We start from the raw sequence: 16,977 nt of genomic DNA on the forward strand, positions 1-16,977 counted from the left end.
ACAAGATTTATTGATGCATATTGGCCTGATCCAAGATGAATAGTGTATGAGGGGATGTCTGGTTCAGTGCTGTGCTACAGGTTAACTTCACTACGTGCCTACATGGCTGCAGTACCATATTCCCATCTCACAGACCTTCAGCTTGCTCTCTGTAGTTTTGTGCATACTCATTGCTCACCTTTTCAGGAAATACTCTTGCACCATTTTCATCATGTAGTAAATACATGCACAAGACATTATGAGAGTAAAATTATTTTATTCACATAAAAATGGAATCAAAACTTGCTTCAATCTCATTCCCCCTTACCATGCAAGCACTAGACTGCATGTGATGCCCAAGAGGCCAGCCCAGTTGCCAGGGAACAGGGCAGGAGTGCTCTGGCTGTCTGGCCAGCACTTGGCCACCTCAGTGCTCGTGTCCTGGTGTTAGCATGGATCCTGTGCAATGATGTGGAAGACAAGGGAAGACAATTATCTCTTCATGTCCTCTGGGTTAGGAACCACACACAGATTTCAGCCATACCTTTTCTAACCCTTCCAGAGCTGGCAGTGCATCTATCCTGGTACAAATGTATGGGCGAATACTGTCGCAATATTGTCCAAACCCATGTGCTCAATGAAAATGCAAATGGATGTGCAGGGGTGCTGAGGAATTGTTAACCTGCATGCCATTTTCACAGGCACTGAGACCCTTTCCCACTGTATGTTCCTGCTGGTGCCTCCACATAAAGACATTTCCATTCATTCTCAATTCACACCAATCTTAGTCTTTCTGATTCAATTATTTATATCCCTATAGAAACTTTTTTTTTAAAATTTCAAAAAGCAGTATGAGGTTATTTAAATTCTTGTGCATCAAACAACCTTGCCAGGTCTATGTGTGGTTGGGGAACAATCCTGTAACTGAAAGATGAATAAATTATATGTCTGAAGGCTCTGAAAGTATTGAAATTTACTCGTCTTTTGTCAAAGGTAGTAAGAAAACTGACTCAGAAATCATCTCATTTATAACTGTACTGCAGAAGTGATGTACCTGTTTTTCCTTAGAGTGGATCCCATAAGAAACCTAGTAAATATTCCAACTGAATAATAAGTAGAAGAGAAATAGGATGTAATTCAAAATGACAGTGTAGGTGTACTGTTAGCACATATCTAGATTTACCTGCTGATATGTGTTCCAGGACAATTTGGAACTCTCGTCCTTCAAGTCAAAAACCTCTTGTACCATCTTCTTATCGTTCTCTGAATATTGCACATCTGTGGGGGAAATAAAAAAAAAAGAGAAAGCGTTTATGAAAAGAGAGAATATATGAAAAAGAGTATTAAGAGTGAGACAAAATATCATGCAATTATGTAATTATGGCCCGGACTCTCATGTATGCCTGAAAGTGGCAAAACAGAGATAGCATGAAATTTTATGAACATACACATTAAAAAGATATATCATAGAGAGCTAGCTAGCTAGCTAGATAGATAGATAGATACATACATACGTAGACAGATAGATAGATAACATAAATACTACCCCATACAATGTACAGTTAACTTAGGCAAGGAAAATAAAATTTAAAAAACCACAAGCAACCCCAAATGCACAAAAATGCAACAAAATCCCCAAATGAATGAATAAAAACAATCAAACTATGTCCAACCTCCCTTTTGTACTGAAGACACATGAATTACTAAGTTTGGTTTTTCAAATTTTATTACAAAACTCATTTCTATCACTATAACATCAAACCTAAGAAAAAATTACCATGGCAGAGTGAGGTTATTTTTAAATGTCATTGTTAAAGAAAGAATGGAGATTTTTCATTTTGGTCATGATATTTTATGTTCTTTCCTCACTTCATTTTTGGTCATCAACGCTGTAATCATGAAAATCCTAAGAAAATATTTTTTTGTTTTCAATATTGAGTGCCAATGTTAACGACATTTAAACAGAAAAGTGTAGCATAAAAAGGGTAAACCAGATAGCTGAGGTAACATCTGTAGTCACTTCTCATTTTGGACAGAAAGAAATATCTTTGGCTTTTAGTTACATTCATTCTTCGTAAATTCATGAAATCTACTGTGTGCAAGGCTGATTTGAAATAACAGCACCTGAAGCTGTGTCTTTATCTATCGATATTGATGCAGAAAAAATAGTCCTCTATGAACTGAAATCAGGAATTAATGTCTCATTAAGAACAGGAGGAATACAAAGAATTCTCATTGTGCAAAACAGAGATAGTTTCTATAAAGTCCTAAGGAATTTGCTTTCATTGTGTAACAATGCTGCATGCCCAGAATTTAGGTTAGTATTCAAATGGGAATACTGCTCAAGATTTGACATATGAAATTGTTTACTCATTTGTAATTTAGGTGTAGAGCAGAGATACTGTTTTTATAATACATGGAATTACACTTCAGGTGCCACTAACCTCAAGGTAAGAAGTGTAAATATCAGCTGAACTGCATACTGAAAGTAAGAGGCTTAATAGAGATTCCTCACCTTTCATTTCTATGGACAGTCATCTTTTGAGAACATATTACAGAGGCGTAAAACATGCTTATGATTATCTTTGTATTTTGAAAGTTTAATAAGGGTAAATGAGAGAATGGCTTTTCCTGACAGCAAAAGAGTTTCCAAGCAGAGAGCTACAGCAAAAAATTATAGAATTGGGCCATTTCCTAACCTTCCTTTTGCACTTTAATCATTGTGCCAAAAAGTAAGAAAGACTCAGGGGACCTACAAAAAAGAAATCAATCCAGAAAAACTGTGACTCTGAAACTCAGACCTAAGTAATAACCCCTGCATGCAGGGCAAGGGAAAGGGAAAAGGAACCCTTGAACACAGCTCCTTAATGGATTACTTCTTTCACATTTTAAATTAAATAGCCATCAAATAAAATAGGTGAATACAAAAAAAAATCATAAAACAATTCAGAAGGAAGAATGAAGCTAGAAATAGTTCATATGACGGTCTGTATGCCACTGTACTATTATGTAAAATATTCTAGACAGTACAGCTTTGCTTTGCCTGTATAGTTAAATAGATTAAATTGTGGCTATTCTTCTTTATAGTGGATTCAATTATTACTTCATGCATTAACAATGCTCACAGAAGGTTACTACATGCATTACTACTTCCATTAACAATGCTCATCTAAGATTTCTCAGAAGACACAAATGTAAAAAGTATTCAGCTTGTAAACACCACAGGGATTAGAGAAAAAGAAATCTCATGGTCTGTGGTCATTGTGATGACACCATTGAATTTTCTGGTTGCTACTTAAGTTTCCCTCACAGAAAGGTAGGTACCTAGAGGGTGAAAGCTACACAGATTTTTGGTGAAATTTCACATTAGACTGTCACCCACTTTGGAAAAATTGAGTGAAATTCTGTGTAATACTGAGGAAAACTAGGTGACAAAATAATTTTAAAAATACAAAGCTAGACATTTGCAGGAGTATACAGCCATCAAGCTGAACAACGTAACTAATGCTTTAATTTATTTTCCTGTTGGCACATTCCAGGCTGCTTGAACATCATCACCAACAAATTTTCAGTTATTCATTCTTGCCATAGATTGGATTTACTGTAAACCAGAAGTAAATCAATCATTCCTCAGCCCTCCAATTTTCTTACCATTTCCTTCAGTTCATTTTGCAAAGAACTCTGGAATTCTGAGTCTTTTATTTATAAGATTGCTATGACAAAAGCTATTTATAAAATAGCTTTCATCATAGAATAAATGACACAATCTCCATGTAGTGGAAGTAGCTGAAGATTTTTATTTTTGCTGTTTTCAAGAAGGTTACAATTATTAGGGGAAAACGCTGAGAGAATGAGCATTGCTTTCAGCTTCTCTCACATGCAGTAAAACATCCAGAACAACTGAATTATAATAAAATCTTCTGTCTGCTTTCAAAACCTGTGTGTAGTTAAGCTTAGTCTTCCTTGGGGGCTCCTGTAAAATTACAACATAGCCCTTATTATGCAGACATTTTAACTCATTTCAGTAAGACTCTTTTCACAGTGGGATTCCACTATCATGCATTGTATGAATTGAAATATTTCTTTGGGCAGAAAATTTAGAATATCTTTCATAGATAATTTTAAAAGATCTTCTAATAAAATAGTATTAGATTGTGTCTTAAGAACACCAGGATTACGAGAGTTGCTTGGTGCCAGTTAAAGGAAAAAGCAAAACAGCCACAGACATATTTGAGTGTTTATAGTTTATTACACAAATCATAAAAGGAAAACTCTGAATGACAGACAAAAGTTCTGCTATGAAATAGGTTGACAGTTCCCACCTAGACTTTTCCTTGAGCAATGTGTGAGTGTGCATGCACATGGATAGCTCTGCTAATTAGGGTAAGTATACAGAAATAGGTGAAGGGAGAAATGGAGTAGTAAAGGGCTGCCAAAACTGTTGCACATTTTTGCTTGAGTGGGTACCAAATTAGCTTTCAAAAATTACAGAGTAGGTAAAGAAAATTAAAGTAAAAGAAGGACAAATTCCTCTAACTTAGAAGCTAAAGGTATTAAGGAGAAAACAATTCAGTCTGAGATGTATAATCATGGATTATTCAACACAATGTGAAGAGTGAGGTTTTATCTTATTTTTTTAATATGTATAGATAATGCAATAAAAACAATACAGTGTAGGGAAATGCAAAATATATGTATGTAATAAAATATTAATTATATATAAAATTAAAACATATAAGTAATGTTTATATATTGCAAAATAACAGCAAGAAACCAATATATTTCTAATAAGAAAGACCAATATATTTCTAATAGGAAAGCAATTAGGCCCTGACCCGTCTAGAGTGAACAACTTCTACAACATCAGGCCATAAGCAGAAATTACTCAAGAGCTTTTACTGAATTTCTGGAGTGTTAAGCTATCTTGAAAATTGATAGTTCACACAGAGGTCAAATGAAGCCTAAATCCTTTGTAACAGGTGTCAACTGAGACACAGTTAACAGAAACACTTTGACAACAAAGCCTCTTGAAAAAATTTCCATCAGTCTCTTTCCATTAGCATGCAGCAATTCCTCTTCATGTGTTTTTATTCAAGGTTTTGTGCAGCCACATTATAAATTGTAGTACTGAAATAATTTCAGTGGCATAATTCTATGGAAAATACCTCCCAACACAAGTCAATTTAATCTTAGCCAAATTTCACAATTTGCAGGTGAGGAGAACTGATACAGAAGTGTAGAAAGAATGAGCTACCAATGCCACCCTATGGAGCTGATTTTTAACAAGGAGCAACCAGAACTGATGAGTGAAATTCTGTCTCTGTCTGTATGGTATCACTCTATCACTAATATGAACCTGTAAAGGACCAAAATTTACCCGCTAGCACAGTATCACTGGTGTGATCCTGATTAGGCATAAACACACAATCATGTTTCTATTAATGCAATCAAGCACATGTTATTGAGTTTATGTTAAAATGTTTCTTGTATATTAGCTTTAAGTTAACTATGGGAAAAGAGCACAGGTTCTGCTTTAAGTATACTGGCTTAGGATTCTGTTGCGATTTTTTAACAAATGTAAAAATTGGCGAGATATCATGGAATCACAGAATGTGCTGAATTGGAAAGGACCCATCAGGATCATTGAGTCCAACTCCTGGCCCTGCACAGGACACTTTTGTGGCATATAAAAAAGATATTGTTGATTCTTTATGAAAGGTTGGTGCATATCACCTAAATTTACACAGATGATTTCTAGCTGTGTCTGAGCTGTATTTATATGTGCATACAACTCAATTCAGCTTAAAGGAGATGTTAGCAATGGAAGAGAATATTTGCAATAAATATTTACTGATTTCTCCATATTATCTACCAAGATGAGCCTTGGTCAAATACACTGTAGCCACTATAGTTAGATGAGATTAATCCAGTCCTAGAAATGCTAAGTCTGATTTATGCATAAGTAAATGTATGGGGTAGTAGAGAGTCTGCTCTTCTAAGGGTATCTGGACAACACATAATAAGGGAAGTCTTGATAAGAAAAAACCTGGTCATTGGCACAAATTAGGATGTAAAATGTAAAAAAAAAAAATTATTTTAAATTGGGAAGATAAGGAAAGGGAAAGAAATGCACAGAGGCATAACCTGACCTATTAGTGTAAACAAATTATAACCAGAAACAAACCTGATCACTCCCACTAACTGATGGGCTATCAAGAAATTGTAGGCAAATCTGCACTTTGCAACAAATGAAGGTGCAATCCTATGGGTAGGGAATGCTGAAGGAGGCTGTAGGATTGAGCAAAGTGATGGGGGAATGTGCTATAGAGAATCATGCAAAAGAAACATGCAATATTTAAGTGATGGGGGAATGTGCAATAGAGAATCATGCAAAAGAAACATACAATATTTAAGTGATGGTGGAATGTGCAATAGAGAAACGTAAAAGAAACGTACAATATTTAGAATGTAGAGAAGTGTCTATGTGTACCATATAAACATATCTATCTGCAATATTTAATTTGTTAGGTCAAGATCTTTTAATCTTTAAATACAAACTAGTTTAATTCTTCAATTCATCAGAAGTGGAATTTCTCTGTAGTTTCCAGTTTGGAAGGTACCTTGCCTGAACAGAGGTGATCAGACTGGAAGGAGATGTTCCTAAAGGTACAAAACCATATTTTCTTGTGTCAGTAAGAAATTTAGGGGAACAAAGATTGCAACATTCTGGGATCTACTCATATCCAGATTTTCTTCCACCTTCCATATGTCTGTCTGAGGAGCTCTCACCTTGCTACAAAATGCTTTATTGTCAGCTCCCAAGTATCTGATTTTTACTGTGTTGTATGGCTTTTAACTCAGTTGTATTATTGCTGTCCTTTAGCTGACCCTGTTTGTACTTCCTTTTATTGGTTCATCCCAGTGCTGTGTCATCAGCATATTCTCAATTCTTTTGTGCCCAGGGCACTAAATAAAAAATGAACTAAATATAAAGCAAAACCAAATCCATATATAAGACTTTCGGAACCCTTCTAATAGCATATGTCCTTGCCAGTCATTTCCTTTTCAGTACAGACTGAATGGCTCATCTATTCTTACATTAATCTCAATCCTCTTCACCTTAATTAATAACACCTCCCCTGGCAATATATCAACAGCTCTACTGAAGTCCAAATAAAGTAGTTTAGATAAAGCATTGCCTTTGTCTGAAGAAAAAAAACATTAGAAGTTTTCTTAACAAAGAAACATAGGAAGGAGGTTAATTTATTACTTTGATACATCCTCTCTACTTTTAATCTTCTATTTAATTAATTTACTTCAATTTCTTGAAGTAACTTTTATTTCCAAATTTAGCTATTTCATTCACAACTTCTCTCATGATTTGATTTTTTGTACAGCTACTGCATTTTCTTTGTTTATCTGTATTACTGAACATAGTGATCCCATGTGTTCATGTAGCAATTTTCTCAGAATTCTATAATGAAGAAATATCTGGTCTCTATTTTAGGTCAGGTTGGATGTGGCCCTGGAGGTACTGATCTAGTAGGCAACATCAGTGCCTGCCTGTGGAAGGGGTGGTGGAACCATATGATTTTTTATATCCCTTCAAACCCAAATAGTTCTATGATTCATGATTCTATGATTTGTGTTTCTCTCTTACATAAACAATTGAGATCACTGAGGTTAACCTCCTCATTGGATGTTTTACCACCACATATGTATAAGCTAACCTACATATCATCAACAGTGTTGCTTTTTTTTTAAATGAATTAAAACATTTTGTCATACTTAGAAGGTATTCCTCTTGAATCCTTCTTACATATCAATGTACTACTTACTCATTAATATTTTATGGTCTGTACTTTTGTGTGGTTTCATTGTTTTCTTTGCCCTCTTCGCTTTCCTGGAAATCTTCCTGAACAAGGTAGATAGGAGTCTATAATAACCACCTGGGAATCTCACTACTTTCTCTGTCAGTATGTTGAACAACTTTCATGTATTTTAGGGGACTCCAAATTGCACAATTTAAAAAGACAAAGACAGTACATGGTAAGAAAAAATAAACTGGTATGTTGAATGATATTGGACTCTGTGTCCAATAGGTATTTATTGGGCAGCTGTCACCAGGTTCAACTTTTGGCATAAGCCTGGTTTTTAATGTGCCTAAATTTCCATCTTGAGACTTCCTTTTTTTCTCTTTACATCCATGTGGGGGGGTTCAATGCTTTTTTTTTTTTTTTTTTTTGTTGGGGGTTTGTTTTAGTTGTTTAATTTTTTTGGGGGGGGGGGGGTTTGTTTGGTTATTTTTTTGGAGGGGGGGTGTTTTTCATTGTGTTGTTTTGTTTTCTGAAGTCATTGTGTTGCAGACTATCCTTACCAGCAATCCTGATTCTGTCTCAAATTTTATTTTTCTTATCTTGCATGGCTCTACTCAGCAGACTTTCTCCATCAAAACTTGGGCTTGGACCACTGACAGCTCAACATCTGACAGGAGGGGAAGGCAGTTTTAAAGAATAAATCATTTTATCAGGAGGTAGAAAGAGACATTGAGTGAGTGAAATCAGATGAATCCTACTTTCAAAGTGATTGACTACTTTTTTCCTTCAACCATACTTGATGGGTAGGGCAACCAGCAAAGATGTCTGTGTCAGGAGCATCTAAGCCAGGTGAAATGAAATCTCTTCAACCTCCCTGCCTTTAACCCTTCAAAGGAAATGACCACTTTGGAAAAGAACTGCTAAATCTTCACAAGTTCTTGCTCCTTTAAAAACCAGCCATTTGTCAGTGTTCTCTGCTAACTGTTCATATCTCCAGGATTAAATGATAGCTGCAACCTGTAACAAAAGAGTTGTAACAGATGGCCAAGAAAGCCAGTGGCATCCTAAGGAAGGAGCCTCAACTTGCTCCAGGGGGAGCTTTAGATTAAATATTAGGAAAAATTTCTTCACTGAAGCAGTGATCAAGCATTGGAAAAGGCTGCCCAGGGAAGTGGGATGTGGGACCTGGGGATATGGCTAAATGGTTGTTGGACTTGATGGTCTTAGAAGTCTATTTCAACATAAATGGTTCTGCTATTCTATAATCTCTGCTAAGGCTGGAGAGTAGACAGCCAGTACTTCAAAGGCTGCTCAAGGATCCTAACCACATTCCACTAATCTATTTCCACTAGGGAAAGTTAAGAGGGCTAATATAGTAAGCAAAAAACTGTAGGTGAAAATGACAGTTATGTGTTAGGCAGAACTGATCCAAATCTGACCTTCACATACAACAGAAGTTCTGACTTGCTAAAGGACATCTGTCATGTATTTATGTAACTATAGGCTTTACGTTTTGTGTCAGTATTTTTCAGGCTATTTTGGCAGAAAGAAAAGAAAAAAATTAAAAATTCTGGAAAAAAAAATTTCATTTGAAAACTAAGAGAAGACTATAATAATAACTGTCTAGCTGAAAATATTTTACATTCTGCAATCTGCAGAATCAGTGATATATTTAAAAAATTGCATACTCGACTAAATATAAAAATACACTAATGCAGTGATATCTTGTTGATATACAAGAAAATTTAAAAATATTTTTTGGAAAGCTTAAAGACTTATCACTATAAGCAGTTTTTTGTCCTCTCTGTTCCAGATCTAACAACTGTTTGCAGTCTTCTAGAACTTCAGTCAAGATTATACTTCACCTCTATACACCCACAGGTCCAGACAGTGATCAGGTTCAACAAATATTAAAAGACAGAGTTTTTCTAGCTTTGCAAATCTTTATGTGATGGGAAAAGAAAGTGTGAAAGCTTAAAACTGAAAAATCCATTGAAGCACTAATAAAGTCATCAAGAGCTTCACCACTGATTTCAGTGGCTCTGAGATGTTAAAGACTTCAAACCAGTATCCCTAGTTTTATTGTCTTAATGAAGATTTCAGATGAAAAGCTGAGCTTATAAGCATTAAAAGATTTTGCCTTAAACTGAAATGACATTAAACTGAAATGTATTCTCAGCTAAGGACAGCCTAAACTTCAATTTGTTTGTTAGTTTGGAGGTTTTTCTTTACAAGTATTAAAATCAGTAGCAATAAATAAATCCACATACATATAAATAGCAGCATTATTGTTTCTTGGCTGGAAAGGATCCCATGGTTGCAGATACATGCCATTCAAAATCTTGGAAAATGGTCTCAGCAAAAAATCAAGTTAATTCCAGCAGAATGTTTTTTCATGGAGTTTTGGATTTTATTTGTTGTTTTGAAGGCCTGGAGCGTGGACTGTAATTTTTCTAAAAACTTGAAGATTAGGCTACTATTAAAAGGAAACAACATGAAAATTATGATTATCCATTGAATTTGGCCTGAGTGCTACTGTTATTCCAGATGTGTGAACCAAAAAATAAAAAAGTACTTTCGGTGAAAAGTCAGTTACCAGGATCACATGTGGCACCCTGATTTATGTGACTTCATGATGATTCTCTAACTGGCCCACAGATGTACATACCCATGATTATGGGCATATGCTGACATCTAAATTACAAGGACAACAGCCTCAGAATGTGTGAAATATGCTGATATATAACATGAGCACAGTTAGATGAAATGACCCATCTCATACCCCATCACTATGACCCTCAACAGTAAATACAAAATTATTTTGCTTAAAATATAAATATTTATTATTTTCATAATTAGTTAGATTTGTCATGGCATTTTCTATAAAAAACATATTTGATTATCCATCATGAAAAGCATGATTATCCATCATTAGTGAAGCATGATTATCCATCATTAATATCTCCATTAATTTGATGGTTATTGTTTTCCCTGAATTCAAGGACTGCCAAGGACACTTTATGTATATATATATATATATATATATAAATATATTCGTGTGTATATGTGGGCATGGAAATGCAAATTCCTCTCTAGAAATATCAGTAGAAGGACAAGTAATCTTGTAATAACCAGTTAAATAAATGCTGTCTGATCCTTCAGTGAATGCAATAGAAAGATGAGTTAGTAGCTTGACCAACTCATCTCCCTGTAGGTCTGCTCTCTACAGAGCATTTTGTCTCTACAGAGCATTTTGTAATGGCTTAAATGATTAGCTGAAAGGGAGTCCTTCTTATTCTTACTTAATGGATCTAAAAGCCATTATAATAGCAGTCAGTCTGGAAGCATTATTGCACAATCTGTTTCATACCGTGGGCCAGAAGGGAAATAGTACAACTTAGAGGTAAAATAGAGTTCTTAATATCTACCTTTATAATAATGGAAATAAAATAAAGGACATTAGATCATGACTATATTTCCTGTGAAAGAAATATGTATGTACTTTCCTTTGAGGAAACTTAAAAAATTATTTATTATCAATATTAAAGCAATATATTGGTGCAAAATATGCAATATCATTGATGTTTTCAGAAAAACATACTAAGAATGCTGGAAAAGGAATTTGATATTTGTTTAAAAACATGAACTCAACAATCATTTCTTCAATAATAGAAATACTGTCAATTTCTTAACATATTTATGTTAGTTCTTGTGTGTATTTTGATAATTAGTTATATATATATATGGCTGTAAATAGTCAACTCCCTGCTGCAAATTATATTAACCCTGGGTCTGGAAGTTATAATTCATAAATAGTATGATTTTGATCCAAACAAAGAAATTGTTTGTATTTTAATCCCTCATATTTCCATAAAGAAACAATTGTCAAGCCTTCAGACCTCTAATCCAAAATCTAACAGGTTGGTTTCATTCCAAAATCCATTAAAATGGACTTCAGCTGCTTTTGAAAATATTACCTGCTGGGAGCAAATAACATATTATTTTCTTGTTAGTGAAATATCTCATATTTGGAGGTTTGGTTTGAGTAGTTGGGGTGTTTCTCTTTCCCTTTCTTCCATTATGATAAATAAATAAGATGTAAATTTCTCTTCTTATTCTGACACATTTTTCTAACAGTTTTAGTAGTAAAGGTCTGTTGAAATACTTATATTCTTGTTTTCCCTGTATTAAATCCCTATTTACCATACCCAAAGTTCAGACAGAAAGACTGAAAACCAGCAGCTTACCAAAGTCTGCTCCTTAGAATTTTCCTCCCCTCTCTGGCTTCATCAGACCACCAGCAGTGGTTGGAGATACAGAGGTCACCAGACCCAGAGATACATGCTGCAGTGTCTGCATTGATAAATGTATGATGCCATTTTTCACCATGAAAGTTGTATTTTCAGTAGGTTTCACTTAATTAGATTTATTATAGGAAACATCTTGGCTGCATCCTACCTATTTCTCCACCGGTATTGTGTATGGTTAAAACAATTTAGGTGCTTAAGCTTCTTCCTCTATATTTTTTTAATATTTCTTTTACTAATGAGGTTTTTCATATATGAAATATCTACCAAAAATGTGCCATTTTTAGTCTCTAAATATTTTTCAGGACATGAGAATAAAAATAAATAGTTGAATATTGTTACTTGAAGAACCTCTGACATTTCAGCTTTACTTTTATGAGTGAAATGCGAACTATAGGCAATGAAATGAGAACATTTGGAAAGGTTATAGATCAAAAGAAAATTTTATCTCCTTGAAAGACAAGCAATAGTAAAAATATTGTCTCCTGCCTTGTAGAATTTGTAATTAAACAACCTTCTAAGTGAATTAGTATGACTCAGGAACACTATTGAATTTCAGCATAAATTTACCAGACTAAATTCAAAAAAAAGACCTACTACAGAGTGTAAAGTTTTAGAGCATCATATGATTTATTGCAATTTGCAAGATTTTCAGCAAAACCGTAATTCGCCAGCACAATTCTTTAAAAAATCCAAAATTTATCTTTTCAGCAACTGTTAAATAAGATGTTAATTTTGAAAACAAATTTCCCTAAAGGACAAGTAGATAAATAAATGTCATGAAAACTACTGCAAGAAAAGTTCTTTTTCCTGCATTTTATTTTATTTAAATGGTGTCACAAAGGAGGGTTTTCTTGAGCAATGGTAGGTCTTCAGATAATCAAAACTGGTTTTTGTACCTATTGTCAGCATTTTTTTGATTATTTTATATATATATGTTAGTAACATCTTTATGTTTATAGTTTAATTTGATGCTTATACCCTAGAAAATATTTTGAAGCCCATTTTGAAGAAAAATTTCTTCAAACTCTTTTAATCTTTGGAGATTTTGATCGTTCTTTCTCTAATTCAAGTGCTCCAAAATTAGAAATTATCCCAGCTTATGTTCTCAACATTTTGATTAATATTGAACACCTAGATAGCCAAAAATACCAAATGTACAAGTCAGGGAAGTAGCCAACACATTTCTGTAAAGGCAAGACTTGCAATTCAGGTATGAGCTGTAATATTTCATGTGCTTTGAAGCAATGTGATTTTTTTCTCCATTTTTTATTTTGTACTAGTGATGGCAACTGTGTCAGTGTGTGTTTAGTCTCATATATTTGAGCAGCCAGTTTGGCTGTCATCCATAGATTATATCATCCATTTTGATCAGCAAGCAGTTTATCTAAGCCATAAATTTTTTAAAAAATCTATCATTTCCCTAAGTAGCTAGTTAATACAATAAAGTAACTGAATTTACTTCAGTCTTGGTGCTGTGACCAGTTCCCTGGGGAGTTCGTTCTAGTGCTCAGCCACCCTCTGGGTAAAGAACCTTTTCCTAATATCCAGCCTAAACCTCCCCTGAAACAACTTCATGCCATTTCTTCAGGTCCTGTCACTGTTCATCAGAGAGAAGGGGTCAGATTCTAATTTTTCTTAAAATGTTAAAGTGTTAATTACCTCTTCATTAAGCTGTTTTGTCATTTTCTCTTATCATTGGTCTGTTTGTTTTCTAAAGACACTTGATGCTTCAGTTTTCATCAGTATGCAGATTCTGAATCTTAATTATTTTTGGAGGTACTTGTTTCACCTGTGCTGCAACTCAAAACTTTTTGTGAAGCATTTTGCCATGTCATAAAATCTATCCTTTATTGGATTTATGCTTATCTTAATAGGACATTTTTTGTATAATCATTCCAGCAGTCTCATTTATCATACGTCTGATAACTGAAGTAAGGTATTATCTTTACTTACTAATAACATTCCTACGCAGGTACTACTATGGAAAAGTAATACAAACCTAGTCAAATTATCATTATCTTTATAACGGTGAGAACCTTGTTTCTGCCAAAATGAGCTACTTTTTCAATTACTCTAAGCAAGAGAATTTTGCTTGTGTCTCTTTTGTGGGATTTTTTTAATGCTAGGATAGTCTTTTAATGCCAGCCATACTTCCTGAATAAAAAGAATGTATTCCTAAAAGGGTTATCCAACAATAATAAATTTTGAACCGAGACAAATTTTTAAACTGATAACAAATGGGGGAAATTGAATGAGCAATATTTTTCTTTTCTTCTCACACCAAAACTGAAAAATGGCTAAAGAAAGCCCTTTTATTCATATTAACCCTCACAGGAATATGTAATTAGGTTAGACAGTGTCAAGAACTTGAAGATCAAGGACTTGAAAAGCTAAAATTTCTCCTGCTTAAGAAACACTTTGAGATACATTGGATTGTTCAGTGAACTCTGTTTCAGTCTAGAACATTCCCTTGAGGAATTACATTCTAGAGGCAGAGTCCATGAATCATTCTTTGAAGTAATGATCAATGACTGAGAAGTCAACTATAAATCCCAGCTCCAGTAGTAATTATCAGGCTACCTCATTTATTAAATTTGCCAATATCTTATACAAAACAAATGAATTATCTATAATCTAAGATTATTTCAATTTCTATGGTCAAGTAGATTCTGTGAAATGCATTTTTGACTGTAGCAAGATGGAAAAATAAATTGATTTTTAGATACACTTTTTCTGTAAATATAGCATTCCATTTTTTTTTCCTTCTTGTTATCTATTTGGGTTTCTTATGTATTAAGAATCAAGGACAATATCAAGAACTTTACTCATATTTTAATTTTCTCCTAGCAAAGATAATATCAGAATGTTCAGTTAATTAAGAACAGTGACCTGATAATATCAGACTACGAAAGATACAACTACAATTTATGCTATCTCTCTGTGAAGAAGTAACAGGCACTCTTGGGAAAAAAAAGAAGAGAATCAGAAAAAAAAGATAAAATAAAACTAAAATGTCTTCCTTTGCAAGAATCAAAGAATTTCTAAAAAAATAATAAGTAATATTATTCTGAGATTGTGCCTCAATAGGCAGGCATACCAAAGCAATCTGCTCTGTTAATTAGTTTTTACTATTTGTATTTGATATACAAATAGGCTTGAGTTTTGGTGATAAAATTGTTTTCTTCCAAAGTGTAAAAATAATTTTTAAAAGGTTATGAAACTAGTCATTATGGAACATTTTGCAGTGCAAAGCTTCTTAATGAGTTCAGGACAAAACAGTGCTTAAAGTCATCGTTTTGCTTGTGAAAATTTATGCATGTACTCTAATTATGATAAAAAATTGACCAATAAGGAGCTATAATTGAAATTTTAAGTTTATAATTTGACTGTTCTGAAAAGGATAGTTTGACTTTGAAAACTCTTGAATAATGTGTAACTCTTAGTTGAAAATTAGGATTATTTGTTAGCTAAACATCGAAGATGGAAGATGAAGCCTTTCCTGAGCCACAATTTCTCTTAGAAACTGCAGCAGTAACTTCAATTTTTCTCTTTCAGAAGGAAAGCCATGTTTATATACAGAGAACATTTAGTACAGTATACCCTAACAGAAAAGCTAGTAATTGGAAATTGATGGATTTCATAATAAAAAACAAAAGTCCTTGATCAAATTCCCTTTCCTATACTGCAGTCCTTTGTGGTAAGTTTTCTAGCCTCCAAAGAAATAAGGAAATATCTACATGCACGGCATGTAGATATGTGTTGGTACACGTGGGTCTTAGCATATTTGTGTCTTCAAGGTTTTTGGGAAGTATGATATTTCAAGATGGTATAGTCTTCTGATTATGACAAGCACAAACGATTGCATGTGTTGCTAAAAATCATAATGTAGGAACAGCTAGCCACATACTTCCTCCGTCCATGTCCACCAGTATATAACTCTTTTCCTAAATCTATTATTTTACTTTTGCGTCATACTACCTCTTTCTTGTCTTTTCCTTGGACTCTCAAACCCATAGTCCTCTTATAAATTTCTTATTTTCCTATGTACCTCATTAGAATACACCACTCTTTGTCTGCTATCTCTTTAAAGTGCCATTCCACTTTCTTCATCCATTCCAAGCAAGACATGAGTTATTTCTCCTCCTGTTCTGCTGTGGCTAGTCACAGACATCACAGACATCATTCCAAGTTGCCACAGTCCTGTTTTAACTTCAAAATGGAAATGCCTGTCATTGGTTACTAATATCCACAAGTATTTTGCAAGGACAAATACGTGAGAACTTGAGATTTCCAATGGAGATTAACTTTTAAGGGGACAGTCACTCAAAGTTAGCTGTGTAAACATCTTAACTACCCAGCCACCAACTGATCATTTTGTGAATTACCATCATTGTCACTGCCTACTGTTGTTCAACTGCTACACACAGGAGTAGCCCTTTGGAGATGCAGGAGGGTGAAATTCTCTATCAAGTAATATGGCAGAAAGCAAGATCAAATGCAAAAGGTATTGGAATCTGTTCTGTGGTTTATATTTCTTCAGTTCCTTCTTTGTTTTGAAAACTTGCCTGATAGTAGCAGAGCTTGTACTCAGATCCTCAGTATGTCTTGCCATTGACTGATCACATTCCCTTTCAGTACACTGTCCCCTTCTATTCATATAGTCAGAGCATTAGAAGGTCTTGAAAACCTATGCTCCTCTAAGGTATGACATTGCATTCCACATTTGTGGCATTAAATCCTTTTTAAAACTATTTTTTCTTTTTTCTTTTTTTTTTTTTTTCTTATTTCTGGAATGCTTTATTTTGAAACTAGAGTTGTTCTGCACCACTGAGGAACCTTACTTACATGATTTATAAAGACTGATTTTTCCT

The sequence above is a fragment of the Melozone crissalis genome, unplaced genomic scaffold (assembly GCF_028551555.1).
Source record: "Melozone crissalis strain CALT ecotype California unplaced genomic scaffold, PUWL_Pcris_2 ptg000013l_1, whole genome shotgun sequence".
Taxonomy (NCBI): Eukaryota; Metazoa; Chordata; class Aves; order Passeriformes; family Passerellidae; genus Melozone; species Melozone crissalis.